Source organism: Macaca mulatta, chromosome 9 (genome assembly GCF_049350105.2).
Source record: "Macaca mulatta isolate MMU2019108-1 chromosome 9, T2T-MMU8v2.0, whole genome shotgun sequence".
NCBI lineage: Eukaryota > Metazoa > Chordata > Mammalia > Primates > Cercopithecidae > Macaca > Macaca mulatta.
This window is the reverse complement of record NC_133414.1, coordinates 59,018,807-59,032,556: the sequence shown is the minus strand read 5'-3', so window position 1 is coordinate 59,032,556 and position 13,750 is coordinate 59,018,807. Positions and strand designations below refer to the sequence as shown.

Genomic DNA, 13,750 nt, shown 5'->3' with positions numbered 1-13,750 from the left:
GGCACCAAATACCCAAGATTAACAGGCTTTTGTTGCTGAACTGGACATATACATTGGAGTCTTTTCTTATGGTCAAAGGAGTTGAATTCTTGCTGATCAACAAAAGTGTTTGTCACCAGGGAGCTTGTCCTATGAGTGAGCTGGATTTATACTGCACCTGCCACGACACAGCGCCCTGGTGCCGTGGGGATGCCAGGCATGAATGCATTCCACTCCCAACAGCCACGACTTTATCAAGGGCTGGGACACATGAGGTCTTAGGCCAAATTCTCCATTTAAAAAGCCCAAAAAGTCTTTGAAATAAGAATTCAATGCTGTGTCTCCCTCTCCAGATTTTTGTTTGTTTGTTTTCTTTGTTGTTTTTTGAGACAGAGTCTTGCTCTCTTGCCCAGGCTGAGTGCAATGGTGTGATTTCAACTCATTGCAACCTCCACCTCCCAGGTTCAAGCGATTCTCCTGCCTCAGTCTCCTGAGTAGTTGGGATTACAGGAGCCTGCCACCACGCCTGGCTAGTTTTTGTATTTTTAGTAGAAATGGGGTTTCACCATGTTGGTCAGGCTGGTCTCAAACTCCTGACCTCAGGTGATCCACCCACCTCGGCCTCCCAAAGTGTTGGAATTACAGGCGTGAGCCACCACACCTGGCCCCTCCCTAGCTTTTTGAAGGGAAAAATACTTGCATATCTCATTTCCTGTACTCCTCATCTTCTTGTCCCTGGTTTCCATTTTTTGGCTACTCAAATTCTGAATGTTTCCCAGAAGGCAGTGAGGCCCTTTCTGGAAATGCTAATTATCTTTCCAGATACCCCACACTGTCCCCAAGACCAGGCAAATTTCAGGTAATCCTCCTCATTTCACTAGAAAAGATAAACTTCCCTCCTTAATCATTTGTCCCCATAGAAGAAGCCACAGCCCCAACAGAGATGAGTGTCAACAGGCAGTGTCCTACCGCCCACCGTGTGCACATGGTGGCTGCATGACTGCCCAAGGTGCCACCCACACAGGCCATGGGCACCCCACATGGGGCTCCTGAGCACGTCAGGAGGGGACCACCTGAGGGGCTATTGCTGAGGTTGTCCAGTCATCCCGAATCTATCTTTGAGAGTAAATAAAAGGCTCTCCATCTCCCCCATCTACTGGAATGAAATATTTATGCTTTTCCATAGAAATTCTGAAAGACAAGTACAACTTAAAAATATACCAGGTTTGGATTTTAAACAGTATTGACTAATTTGACAGTGATAACCACACTGTCCCCCCTCCCTTTTTCTTTTAAGACTTTATGGCTTGCCTATGTGTGTAGGGCTTTGGGGGCTTTCTCTAGGTCACATGACTTTGACCTTCAGTGCCATCATCCCGAGGAGTTACTCTTTCTTGTCCCCCTTCGCCGTCTTGCACCCTCCTGTCCTGCCGCAGCCTGGACTCTGCATCTGGGTCCTGCCAGCTGCCATGATGGGAAGCAAGTCTCTCCCACCCTTCCCCAGCCCCTCCCCTCTGTGTCTGCACATCTGTCTCTCAAGCTGCTTATGGGAGGCTTTTCCAGGCGCACAACGCCCTGCACAAGGCGTCCAGAGAAATAAGCCAGGTCAATGTTGAGGAAATGGAAGAGGGTGCTAGAGTCCTGGGGGTGGACGGGACCCAGTCATTTGGTTTTTCCCCGTTTGGAGGCTCGTTCCCGGAATAGCTGTGGGTACTCGAGAACATGCTGCCCCTCCACGCTTCACTTCTCAACATTCTTCCTGCAACGGGAGGTCTGGCTACATCAATTTTTTGTCTTGCTTTGTTTTTGAGAGAGTTTTTGTTTCACAAAACAAAACACCTCTAGTCCTGTAAATACAGAGATTTTCACAAAGAATTGAGCGTTCCCACCTCATTGTTAAGATAGGTGGAGATATTTATGATAAGGGCACCTGGTACCTGGTGAGCAGGTGCATGGCCTGTGTGCAGCACAATGAGACACGGTCCAGAGAGGTAGGATGCATGCCCTTGCAGGTGTGGGAAGGGACAGCCAGCCAGACAGTACACCCTCTGGTGCTAGACTGCCTGGCCCAGCTGCCTAATGCCTACAGCCATATACAAATGTGCCCAGAGCAGCCAAGGCAACTTTACAAGGTGTCTGGGACTGTGTATCTCTCAACACTAATGGAGAAAATGTTCACTGTACTCATGACACCAGGAAAAGTGTGGGAAAGCTTTCATTAGGCAGAAAGGGAGTTTAAATAACATGAAAGTGTACAGAGACTTTATTTCTTCTTTGTTACCCATGTGGAAACATAAAGATGTTGCTTCCCATCCCTGCAACTCTGAGACCCCATAGGAAGAAATGTATGTGTAATTTCATGAAGAGCTTTATGTGATCCTGGTGAAATCAACATACCTGTTTGTTAATGGGGATTGAGAGCCTTTGGAGTTTAGCCAATGTGAACTCAAGCTAGCGCCTGTCATCCTTCCTCATCCCTCAAGGGAGGAAGTCATATATTAAGAAGGTGAGCTCAGAATACATCAGAGGGGAGGGCCCCTCCACTCTGGCCACCCACAGGGACCCTCCCAGGCTTTCTGTGTTGAACAGTGATAGCAGGGGCAGGTAGAGGGAACTTTGCCAGCCATGCTTCCATGGGCCACTCCTGCCCTGCCTCCTCCTCTCCAGCTGAGTTGATCGCCCAGGTTTGGCATCAGTCAGGGGCTCCTCACCCTAGTGAAGGGAGAAAAGGGACACAGCCCTTGATAATGCAGGTGGACTGAGTTGCAGGTGGGCTGCCTTTTTGAATTTTAGATTCAGGGGGTACATGTGCACGATCATTACATGGGTATATTGTGTACTGGTGGAGATTGGGCTTCTAGTGTACCAATCCCCCAGATACTGAATGTTGTTTCCAATAGGTAGTCTTTCAACCCTCATCCCCCTCCCACCCTCTCCCCTTTTGGAGTCCACAGCGTCTCTTATTTCCATCCGTATGTCCATGTGTACCCATTGTTTAGTTCCCACTCACAAGTGAGAACGTGTGGTATTTGATTTTCTGTTTCTGAATTAGTTCACTTAGGATAACGGCCTCCCTCTCCATCACATTGCAGCAAAGAACATGATTTCATTTTTTATGGATGCATAGTATTTCATAGTGTATATATACCACATTTTATTTATCTGGTCAATCATTGGTTCCATGACTTTGCTATTGTGACTATTGCTGAGATAAACATACTAGTACAGGTGCCTTTTTAGTATAAGGATTTCTTTTCCTTTGGATAGATACCCAGTAGCTGGACTACTGAGTCATATGGTAGTTCTATTTTTAGTTCTTTCAGAAGTCTCCATGCTGATTTTCACAGATGTTGAACCAATTTACTTTTCCCCCATCAGTGTATGAACGTTTCCTTTTGTCTACATCCACAACAACATCTGTTGTTTTTTGACTTTTTAAAAATAGCCATTCTGACTGGTGTAAAATGATATCTCAGTGTTGTGCTAATTTGCATTTATCTGATAATTAGCAATGTTGAGAATTTTTTCATGTGTTTGCTGCTTATATTTCTTCTTTTGAGAAGTCCAGCTAGGACCTCCAGTACTATGTCAAATAGGAGTGGCGAGAGTGGACATTCTTGTCTTGTTTCAGATCTTAAGGAGAATGCTTTTAACTTTTCCTCTTTCAGTATGATGCTGGCTATGGGTTTGTCTTATATGACTCTTAATTATTTTGAGGCATGTTCTTTCTTTCTTTTTTTTTTTTTTTTTTTTTTTTTGAGACGAAGTCTCGCTCTGTCACCCGGGCTGGAGTGCAGTGGCCGGATCTCAGCTCACTGCAAGCTCTGCCTCCCGGGTTTACGCCATTCTCCTGCCTCAGCCTCCCGAGTAGCTGGGACTACAGGCGCCCGCCACCTTGCCCGGCTAGTTTTTTGTATTTTTTTAGTAGAGACGGGGTTTCACCATGTTAGCCAGGATGGTCTCGATCTCCTGACCTCGTGATCCGCCCGCCTCGGCCTCCCAAAGTGCTGGGATTACAGGCTTGAGCCACCACGCCCGGCCGGCATGTTCTTTCAATGTCTGGTTTATTGAGGGTTTTCATCTATTGATCATATGATTTCTGTTTTAGTTCTGTTTATGTGGTGAAGGATGTTTATTAATTTACTGTTTTTAATCATCTTTGCGTCCCTGGAATAAAGCCCACTTGACTGTGATGAATTATCTTTTCCATGCGCTGCTGGATTTGTTTTACTAGTATTTTTTTGACTATTTTTGTATGTACGTTCATAAAAGATATTGGCCTGTGGTTTTATTTTTTATTATGTCCTTGCCTGATTTTGGTGTCAGAATGATACTGGATCTTAATCAATATTTTGGAATAGTTTCAGTAAGATTGATACTAGCTCTTGTTTCTACATCTGGTAGATGTACAAAGCTGTGAATTTATCTGGTCCTGGGAAATTTTTGTGTGTGTGTGGTTTTTTTTGGAAAGTTTCTTATTACTAATTCAATTTTCTTACCCATTATTGGTCCATTCAGGATTTCTATTTCTACCTGGTTCAATCTTGGGAGATTTTGTGTTTCCAGGAATTTATCAATTTCCTCTGGGTTTTCTGGTTTGTGTGCATAGAGGTGTTCATAGTAGTCTCCAATGATCTTTAGTATTTCTGGAGCATCATTTATAATGTCACCTTTGTCATTTCTGAGTGTGCTTATTTGAATCTTCTCTCATTTTTTCTTGGTTGATGTAGCTAGCAGTCTGTCAATTTTGTTTATCCCCTCAATGAACCAACTTTTTGTTTTACTAGTCCTTTGTATCTTTTTATGGTCTCAATCCCATTTAGTTCTGCTGTTTGTTATTTCCTTTCTTCTCCTAGCTTTGAGTTTGGTTTGTTCTGTTTTTCTCTAGTTCCTTCAACTGTGATGTCAGGTTGTTAATTTGAGATCTTTCTGTCTTTTTGATGTAGACATTTAGTGCTATAAGCTTTCCTCTTAGTACTGCTTTTGCTGTTTCCCAGACGTCTTGGTATTTTATGTCTCTATTTTATTCATTTCAAAGAATTTTAAAATTTCTGCCTTAATTTCATTGTTTACCGAGAGTCATTCAGGAGGAAGTTGTTTAGTTTCCATGTACTTGTGCAGTTTTGAGTGTTCCTCTTGGTATTGATTTCTGATTTCATTTCAGTGGTTTGGGAAGACACTTGATATTATTTCAGTTTTTATTTTATTTTATTGAGCCTTGCATTGTGGTCAAGGATATGGTCAATTATGGAGAATGTTTCATGTGCAGGTGAAAAGAATGTATATTCTGTGGTTGTTGGTAGAATGTTCTATAAATGTTTTTAGGTCCATTTGGTCTGTGGCCCAGTTTAAGTCCAGAGTTTCTTTGCTATTTTCTACCTCGATGGTCTCTATAGTGATGTCACTGGGATATTGAAGTCCCCCACTATCATTATATTGCTATCAATCTGTTTTCTTAGGTCTAGTAGTATTTGTTTTATGAATCTGAATGCTCCATTGTTGGGTGCATATATATATTTAGTAAAATCTTCTTGTTGTATTGAATGCTTTATCATTATGTAATGATATTTTTGTCTTTTTAAAAATGTTGTTGGTTTAAAGTCTGTGTTATCCAATATGAGAATGGCTACTCCTGCTTACTTTTGTTTTCCATTTGCATGATATATATTTTTCACCATTTTACTTTGAGTCTGAAATTGCCTTTAGCCAGTAGATTGGTCTCTTGTATGCAGCCAGTGGTTGGGTCTTTATATCCAACTTGCCTCTCTGATCTTCTAAGTAGATCATTTAGGCCAGCAGTCCCCAACCTTTTTGGCATCAGGGATAAGTTTCATGGAAGATGATTTTTTTTCACAAATGGTGGCAGGGAATGGTTTCAGGATGAAACTGATTGACCTCAGATCATCAGGCATTAGATTCTCATAAGGACCGTGCAACCTAGATCCTTTGCATGTGCAGTTCACAATAGGGTTCACACTCCTGGGATAATCTGATGTTGCCATTGATCTGACAGGAGACAGAGCTCAGGCAATAATGCTCACTTGCCCACCACTCAACTTCTGCTGTGTGGTCAGGTTCCTAACAGGCCAAGGACCAGTCTATGGCCTGTGGATTGGGAACCCCTGATTTAGGCCATTTACACTCAAGCTTAATATTGATATGTGAGGTGTTGTTCACATTATAATGTTATCAGCTAGTTCTTTTGGAGTTTCAAATTTGTAATTGCTTTGTAGGATCTGTGAGCTTTGTACTTATGTATCCTTCCATGATGGTGAGTAGTGCCCTTTAATTTCCACTTTTTGAATTCCTTTCAGCATTTCTGGTAGGAACAATCTGGTGGTGACAAATTCTCTTAGCACTTGTTTGTTTGGGAAACACTTTATTTCTCCTACATTTGTGAAGCTTAGTATGGTGAGATATGAAATTCTTGGCTGGCATTTTTTCCCTTGAGGAGGCTAAAAGTAGGCCCCCAGTCTCTTCCAGCTTGTAGGGTTTCTGCTGAGAAGTCTGCTGTTAGTCTAATGGGTTTTCTTTTATAGGTAATTTGATCATTTTCTCTAGCTGCATTTAAGATTTTTTTCTTATTGCGAATCTTGGATAGTCTGATAACTATATGTCTTCATGATGTTCATCTTCTATAATATGTTGTAGGTGTATTCTGAGTTTCTTATATCTTGAAGTCTACCTCTCTAGCAAGATTAAGTACATTTTCCTGAATTATTCCCCTAGATGTTTTCCAGTTTACTTACTTTTTCTTCTTCTCTCTCAGGAATGCCTATGAATTATAGGTTTGGTGATTTTACATAATAGCATATTTCTTCTTTTTTTAAATTCTTTATTTTTGTCTGACTGTGTTAATTCAAAAGACCAGTCTTCAAGATCTGAAATTTTTTTCTTCTACCTGGATTGTTGGAGCTTTTTACTGTATTTTGAAATTATTTAAGTGTATTTTTTATTTCCAGAAGTTCTGTTTTTTTTTTTTTTTTCTTTAAAGGTATTTATCTCTTCCTTAATTTCCTGGTTTGTTGTCATGATTTCTTTGTGTTAGTTTTCAACTTTCTCTTGGCTCTCATTGACCTTCCCTGCAATCCATACTTTTAATTCTTTATCTGTAATATTTGAGTTTTCATTTCGGTTGGAGCTTATTGCTAGAGAGCTAGTGTGAATATTTGATGTTATCACAACATTCAGATCTTTCATAGTGCCAGAATTTTTACACTGGTTCCTTCTCATCTGGAGGAGCTGACACTCCTGATTTTTAAATTTATTTCCATTTATGTGTGATATTTTCTCTGTTATCCCCCCTCCCCTTGAGGGTGTCACTGTAGAGTATGTTGATAGGGGTTTTGGCTTTTCTCCTGCAGCCCTGTGCACTTTTATCGGGCTGTGCAGTTCAACCTGCAGACCAGTAGGTGGCACTTACAAATAAGAGCTGGCTGTGGCATAAGCCCATGGATGTGTATTTGATCTTTGTTCACTAAGGTGCTCTCTATAGTTTCAGGTGACAGGCTGGATAGTGGAATGCCAGGTGCCCTGAGCTTCCTATTCAGAATGCGTTGGGGGAGTGGAAGAGAGGATGCAGCTGGGCAGAGGTGGACCCCCTGGCTTTCCCACAAACACCCCCAATGATAAGCACAGGCACCAGCCCTGATGGGGGTGTCTGGGGGAGCTCCTGATGAAATGCACAGAGGTCTCTGTGGTTGATGAGGGGGCTGCACTGGCTCCATGTCCTAGATAGGCAGGAACGCAATCAGCTTCCCTATCACACCCCTGTTCTGGGGCTGGTGTTTCTCAGTACAGATGCACACTGTGGTCTATCTCCAGGCCACAGTGTGGCTGAGAGACATGAAAAATGCCTGTCCTGTGTGCCTTTCTGCAGGAATGGCTTCAGGGTGTAAATTCTTCATTCAGCCCAATGCAGGCAGTTGTATGGCTCGCCAATGTGGTGATGTTCTCCATGTGGTAATGCCGCTGCCTCATGGGGAGACGGGGAACAGCTCTGCCTATCAGCCATGTGGTGGGAGTCATCATGGTGGTGTTGGCTGCTTGGGTGGGCCCAAACTCAGGCCCAAGGAGGAGTCAGGTGCCAACGATATTGGACTGGGCTAGGTAATTCCCAAACTCCCACACTTCTCAACGACCCACTAGATGGCATGTAGGAGTCCTGATGTGGCTGGACCAGGATCCAGCCAGCCCAGAGTTCAGGTGCTGGCTGTGATAGGGAGGGGTGGGCTGGTCCCCTGGAGCCTGAGAACAGATCACAGGACTCTGGGGGCTGGGCATTCCCAAGGGCTCCAGGCCACAGCTGCAATGCTCAGGCATAGCAGGGTGGCTGTGCTGTGCACTTTTCACTCAGGAAGGCAGGACCCTTCAGCTGGGGCAATGAGCGATGGCAGTTGTTGGGCTCATGGCCCACTCGCACTTCTCTCCCAAAGCTGGATTTTGCTGTTAGGAGCTCAGGAAGGTACCGGAACTTCCTGCTCCCTCCCTGGCCTGGGGCAGCAGAGGCAAGCCTGTGGTGGAAAGGGCTAATGGGCAGCCTCTGGGGGTTGGGATCTCAGAGGAACACTGAGCTGTGGCTGTCATGCTCAGGCAGGGGTGGGTGGTGGCACTGGCAGCCTGTCACCAAAGCAGGCAAGTCCCATTTGGCAGAGAGGAGCAGCAGAGGGAAGCCATGCAGAGCATCGTCTACCCACTCCTCCTTACCACAGCTGCAATATCTGTCTTTGGGGCACACAAAAGTGCCCAGTTCCCCTCTATGGTGGGCAGCAGCCATAGATCTGCACCAGGCAGATCAGGGATGAAAAGACTGTGGGATCCATGTAGGCTTGAACAGTGCCTCTGCACCATCTCCAGCAGGCTCCCTGTGTTCATCTGGAGGCCCGGGGGCTCCCTGTGGCTAGGATTGCAAAGGTCCATGGTGGAGGTGTGAAATTTCAGGGTTCTCTCGCTCACCTCTTCCCTGTGTTACGGAGCCCTTTGTGGCTCCTTGGGGGTCCCAGCTCGGCAGGCTTCCGTCTCCTCTGCTGTCTGTGATTCTCATCACCTCTCTGGTGAATTTCAGCGTGCTCTCTTAGAGGATCTCTTTGAAGTGTTAGTATTTACTATTTTGATGCCTGAGAGGCACCCACTAGCTGCTTCTAGCCTGGGCTGTCTTTATTCCACTGCCCCCTCCTCCGGAGGAGCAGGATACTTTTAGAAAACAAGTCTCACATCAGAGCTGCCCAAAACAGAATTGCACAAAAGGGAACACGGCGGGCAATTTTTATTCCTTATTTTGGACCAGAACTATAAGAACACACATTTCTGAGAGTCCAATGGATGTCACGTAAAGCACCCCTGTAGAGCTGGAAAGAGCCAGAGCAGGTGAGGCTATGAGTAGCCCCACATGGAACAACAAAGCTCACATGAAGCCAGGGCACTTCTCACCCCTGGGATGGCACAGAGAAGGTCCAGGTCTCCAGGGGCACTGCAGGCCTCCATTGGTCATTCAGGGACCTCAATATGCAGGGGAAGCTCTGCCAGGCAAGAACATTCTTTTGAGATCAGTTTCTAATCAGCCAGACAGAAGGAACAGGGCTAGGCTGGGTGACAGGCATGTGCACCTGCCACTGCCATGAGCTCAGACACAGCCTGCTGAGCTGCAGGGGAGGCTGCAATTTAGTAGCTGTGCATCCAAGAAGGAGTTGGGGGTAGATTTGTGACCAGTGCCCAGTCCCTGCTAGGGTGCCAATCACTGAGGGCAAGGACCCTGGAGCTTTAGCTCTCCTACTGGTTTCCCCAACCTACTAGGGAAGTCTCCCTTGATGGCAAGACCCTGGTGGGACTTTTGGAGGCAAATGTGCACACCTGGTCTGCACACCTGTATTAGCTGAACCTCTTATAGAGGCTTGGAAACAGATTGGAGAGGAAAATGTACATGTAGAAGGTTTATTTTGTTAGGGAGTCCTCTGGGGAGCACCACGGTGAGGGAGAGAATAAAGGCAGGAACCAGACCCACATAGGATGTGCTACAGCGAACATCTCCAATCAATGGGAAAATAAATGGCTATTCATTTGCAGGAAAGTGTTATTTAAGGCACTTTTCTTGCAGTCCTGAAACTCCAACTGTCAACCCATAAGCCCCAGCAAAGAGGCATGGAGGTGATTGGGACAGGGACTGCCTAGCGACAAGGTGAGCCCTTAGATACCCCACCCCGCACCCACCACCAGGGGCTCGAGCCTCCGTGAGAGGAGGCATCAGGTGGGTTGAAGTGTAGGAAAGTGTAGGAGGGCTGGGCTGGGCTTTAGCAGCTGAGTCTTCTGACTGTAGCCCAGAGCCCTGCGCACTTCCCCAGGTTGCCCCCTTCCACAGTCGGGAGCTGAACCACCAGGCCCTCCCAGACGGCTGCTTCATGGTGAAGCTGCCTTAGTGCAGCACTCTGATCATTTATCATTAAAGTGGGCACAGCCAGAACTCCCAGAGCTCAAAGGGGCCTTGATACATCCTAAGCATCTACTCTGTGCTAGACCCTTGGTCCTAGGAGGTGGGGACGTCACATCAGAACACTGGGGAGTTTCGTCAACTTTGTTTTATCCTCCTTGGGGATGTGCTGCTGATCGCCACTGGTGAATTGTTTTAGACTCACTAACATTTTGTGAGCTTGGCTTGCTTTCTTCACATTGGATAGATTAGGAAACTACAGGTCTGAGAATGTAAAGCAACTTGCTTAACATCCCACAACTTTTAAGTGGAAGAACCAGGAGTCAATGCAGAGCAACTGTCTGCAGAGGTATACTGGGCACTCTGCAGAGATCTATGGTTCCTGTCCGTAAGTGTGGAACCTGCAGCCAGGAGTGGGGATATGGGGGAAGTATCCACCCACCTCTCACAGAGGCTCACAGCCTAGAGCATGTCCCCAGCCTCCTGCCAGGTCATCACTGGAGCCTGAAGGAACCCCTCCACCTGGCTGGCCAGTGGACCCAGCTCTGGGCTGGGGCGAGGCTCCCTCACCACTGCTGGTTGGGTGGACTGTCCTCCTGGCTGGCCTGGGCTATTCCTGAGCTTGCTGCTCAGCCCCTCCCTCCAATCCCTCAGCTCAGGTCTCCAAGCCTGGGCTAGTGGCTTGGGCTCTTTGAAGCCAGGAGCCTCCCCTAGACTCCCACCAGGCATGGCTGCAGGATTCCTCTGCATGCACACATACACAACCACACATCCATAAGCCTGTGTTGAAGCTTTTGGGCCTACACAAAGCTGTGGTCTTCATGCAGTTCCCCTGACCCCTTTTGTGAACACCAGAATTCCCTGAGTAGGCCCAGCATGTAGAGGGAGACAGCGTGGCAGAAGGGAACTCCATGTCTCACCAGAATTCCCTGAGTAGGCTCAGCATGTAGAGGGAGACAGAGAGGCAGAAGGGAACTCTGTGTCTCAAGCACTGCCTAGTGTTTCTGCCTGTGCTGTGCTGGGTTATTTGCATACCTGGTCAGGTAATCTATTGAAACATTCATTTTTATGTCCTCCCTCTGTTTCTTTCTTTTTTTTTAATGGCATTGAGATTTTTATTAACCTACCTTCCTGCTTTATTTTAACATTATAAACATTATAAGCCGAATTATTCTCTTTTTGACCCAGGGTTGTGATAGGAACTCTCTTGTTACAAAGTGGTAGCCGATCTGTGCCTGCTTTTTATGCTTTTCTGGCCCCTCTCAACCTCTGGCTGTCACTTCTCTGTTCTTTCTGTTTTCCTTAACAGTGTATTCTAATTCCTGTAAAACAGGGACTGAAAGTACCAACCTCTTTGTCATGAGGTTTAAGAGAAGGCCCAGCACTAAGCCAAGCTCTCAGGAAAATTGAAACAGTTCCTCCTTGCCCTTCAGTGCAGCTCCTTCTCGTCTATCAGGGGCTGAAGAATGACTGAACCTATAAACCAAGCACACGGTGTAAGTCCACAGACCAGGGGAAGGCCTAGATGGTAAAGTACGTGGGCTTTGTGACTCCACTGCTGACATCCAGGCTAAGGGAGGACTGACTTAGTGAGCAGTTACAAGACCACTGAGCTCACGGTTCCCTGTGGCTGTCTACCTCGTATCTCCGCCATGACCAGGGCTTGAAGAGGGGCCTCTCAGTTCCCCTGACACACCTGGAATAGTATGAGGGTGCAGCAGAAGCCAAAAACGGAGTGACCAGCCCTGGGGAGTCGATGGGGGACGCTGACCAACCAGTCACTAAGTTGGTGCTATTTGCTCTTAAGAAGGAGAGGCAGGGCCTGGGCAAGAACAGCAGCTGGAAGGTGAAATGCAGGCCTGGCTCTCAGTAGCATCAATGATCAGCCTTGAAGGGGCCATCAGGGGAGATGCTCCAGGTACTGGGCCTGCTTCTCAGTCAGCTTGGTCAGTTTCATGCTCAGCTTGCCCAGGTGGGCTTCAGCCACTGCCTCATCCAGCGTCTTGGGCAGGACGTGAACCCCGATGGGGTACTTCTCTGGGTGGGTTCACAGCTCAATCTGTGCAGTCACCTGGTTGATGAAGGAGTCACTCGTCACAAAGCCAGGGTGACCCATGACACAACCCAGGCTGACCAGCTGACCCTCAGCCAGCAGGATGGTGCGGCGTCCATTCTTCAGCGAGTACCTGGTCACCTGGGGCTTGATGGTCACCTTCTCCCAATGTTCTCGCTGAGCCATTTGACATCGATCTCCACATCAAAGTGTCCAGTGTTACACATGATGGCTTCATCCTTCACCTGTTCAAAGTGCCGGCCAAGGACGATGTTGACACAGCCTGTGGTGGTGATAAAGGTTTTGCCCTCCTGACAGGCTTCGTCCATGGTGGTCCCTTCATAGCCTTCCATGGCAGCCTACAGTGTGTTAATGGGGTCTATCTTGGTGATGACGTGGGCCCCGAAACCCCACAGGGCATGGGCACAGCTCTTGCCCATGTTTATGACCGCAACCTTGCCGGCAATCATCACCTCTGTGGCCCACTTGATGCCATCTATGAGGGACTCCCAGCAGCCATAGAGCTTGTTGAACTTGCTCTTGGTGATGGAGTTGTTGTCATTGGCACCTTCAGGATCCCACTGACCAGCATCCTGTGTGGGTTGTGGACCCCAGTCTTGGTTTCCTTGGAAGTACCTCAGGTGGCCCAGCAAGAGCTGTGAGTACTTGGTGTGGAAGAGGTTGGCGAAGTCACCCCCATCCTCCAGAATAATGTTGAGGGCCTGTCCTTGAATTACAGTGACTGCTCGATGCACCACAGGTACTCCTTGTCCTTTCGCCCTTCCAGGCGTATACTGGAATGCCAGACTTGGCAATGGCAGTCAACACATGGTTCTGGGTGAGGAAGATGTTGCTGCTGGGGCACCCAGGGTGATGAGGGTCTCAATGTGGATGGCCGTCTCCATGGTCGTGTGCAAGCAGCTGGCGATGTGGGTGCCTTTGGAGCTTGGGAGCCTCGTGGCTTGAAGGCCTAGTACAGCTCCCGCATGTGCATCAGGCCTGGCATCTCCTTCTTCACAATGTTCAGGGCCTTGCATCCCCAGGCGGCCAGGCCAATGTCAATAACTTTGCAGGGCAGTTTGTCAGACAGGCTGGCGGCGCTTATGATGGAGACAGGTGAAGGGGACTGGGCCTTGGTCTGGGGACAGGCACTGGGTGGGTGGGTGGCTCTGGGCAGGGTCTCTCTGTCTCTGTATGTGTATGTGTGTGTGTATGTGTGTGTTTTCTATTTTACATTTCAAACAGATGGCCAGGCCCTTGGTATTGCAGAGGTGCCCACAGTGTGTATTAGCCAG

At 47.1% G+C, this 13,750-nt stretch overlaps 1 pseudogene; it reads right to left on the bottom strand.

Moving 5' to 3' along the window:
• Positions 1 to 12,277: 12,277 nt before the first annotated feature.
• Positions 12,278 to 13,539, bottom strand: LOC100429189 (adenosylhomocysteinase pseudogene; annotated as a pseudogene).
• Positions 13,540 to 13,750: the final 211 nt, after the last annotated feature.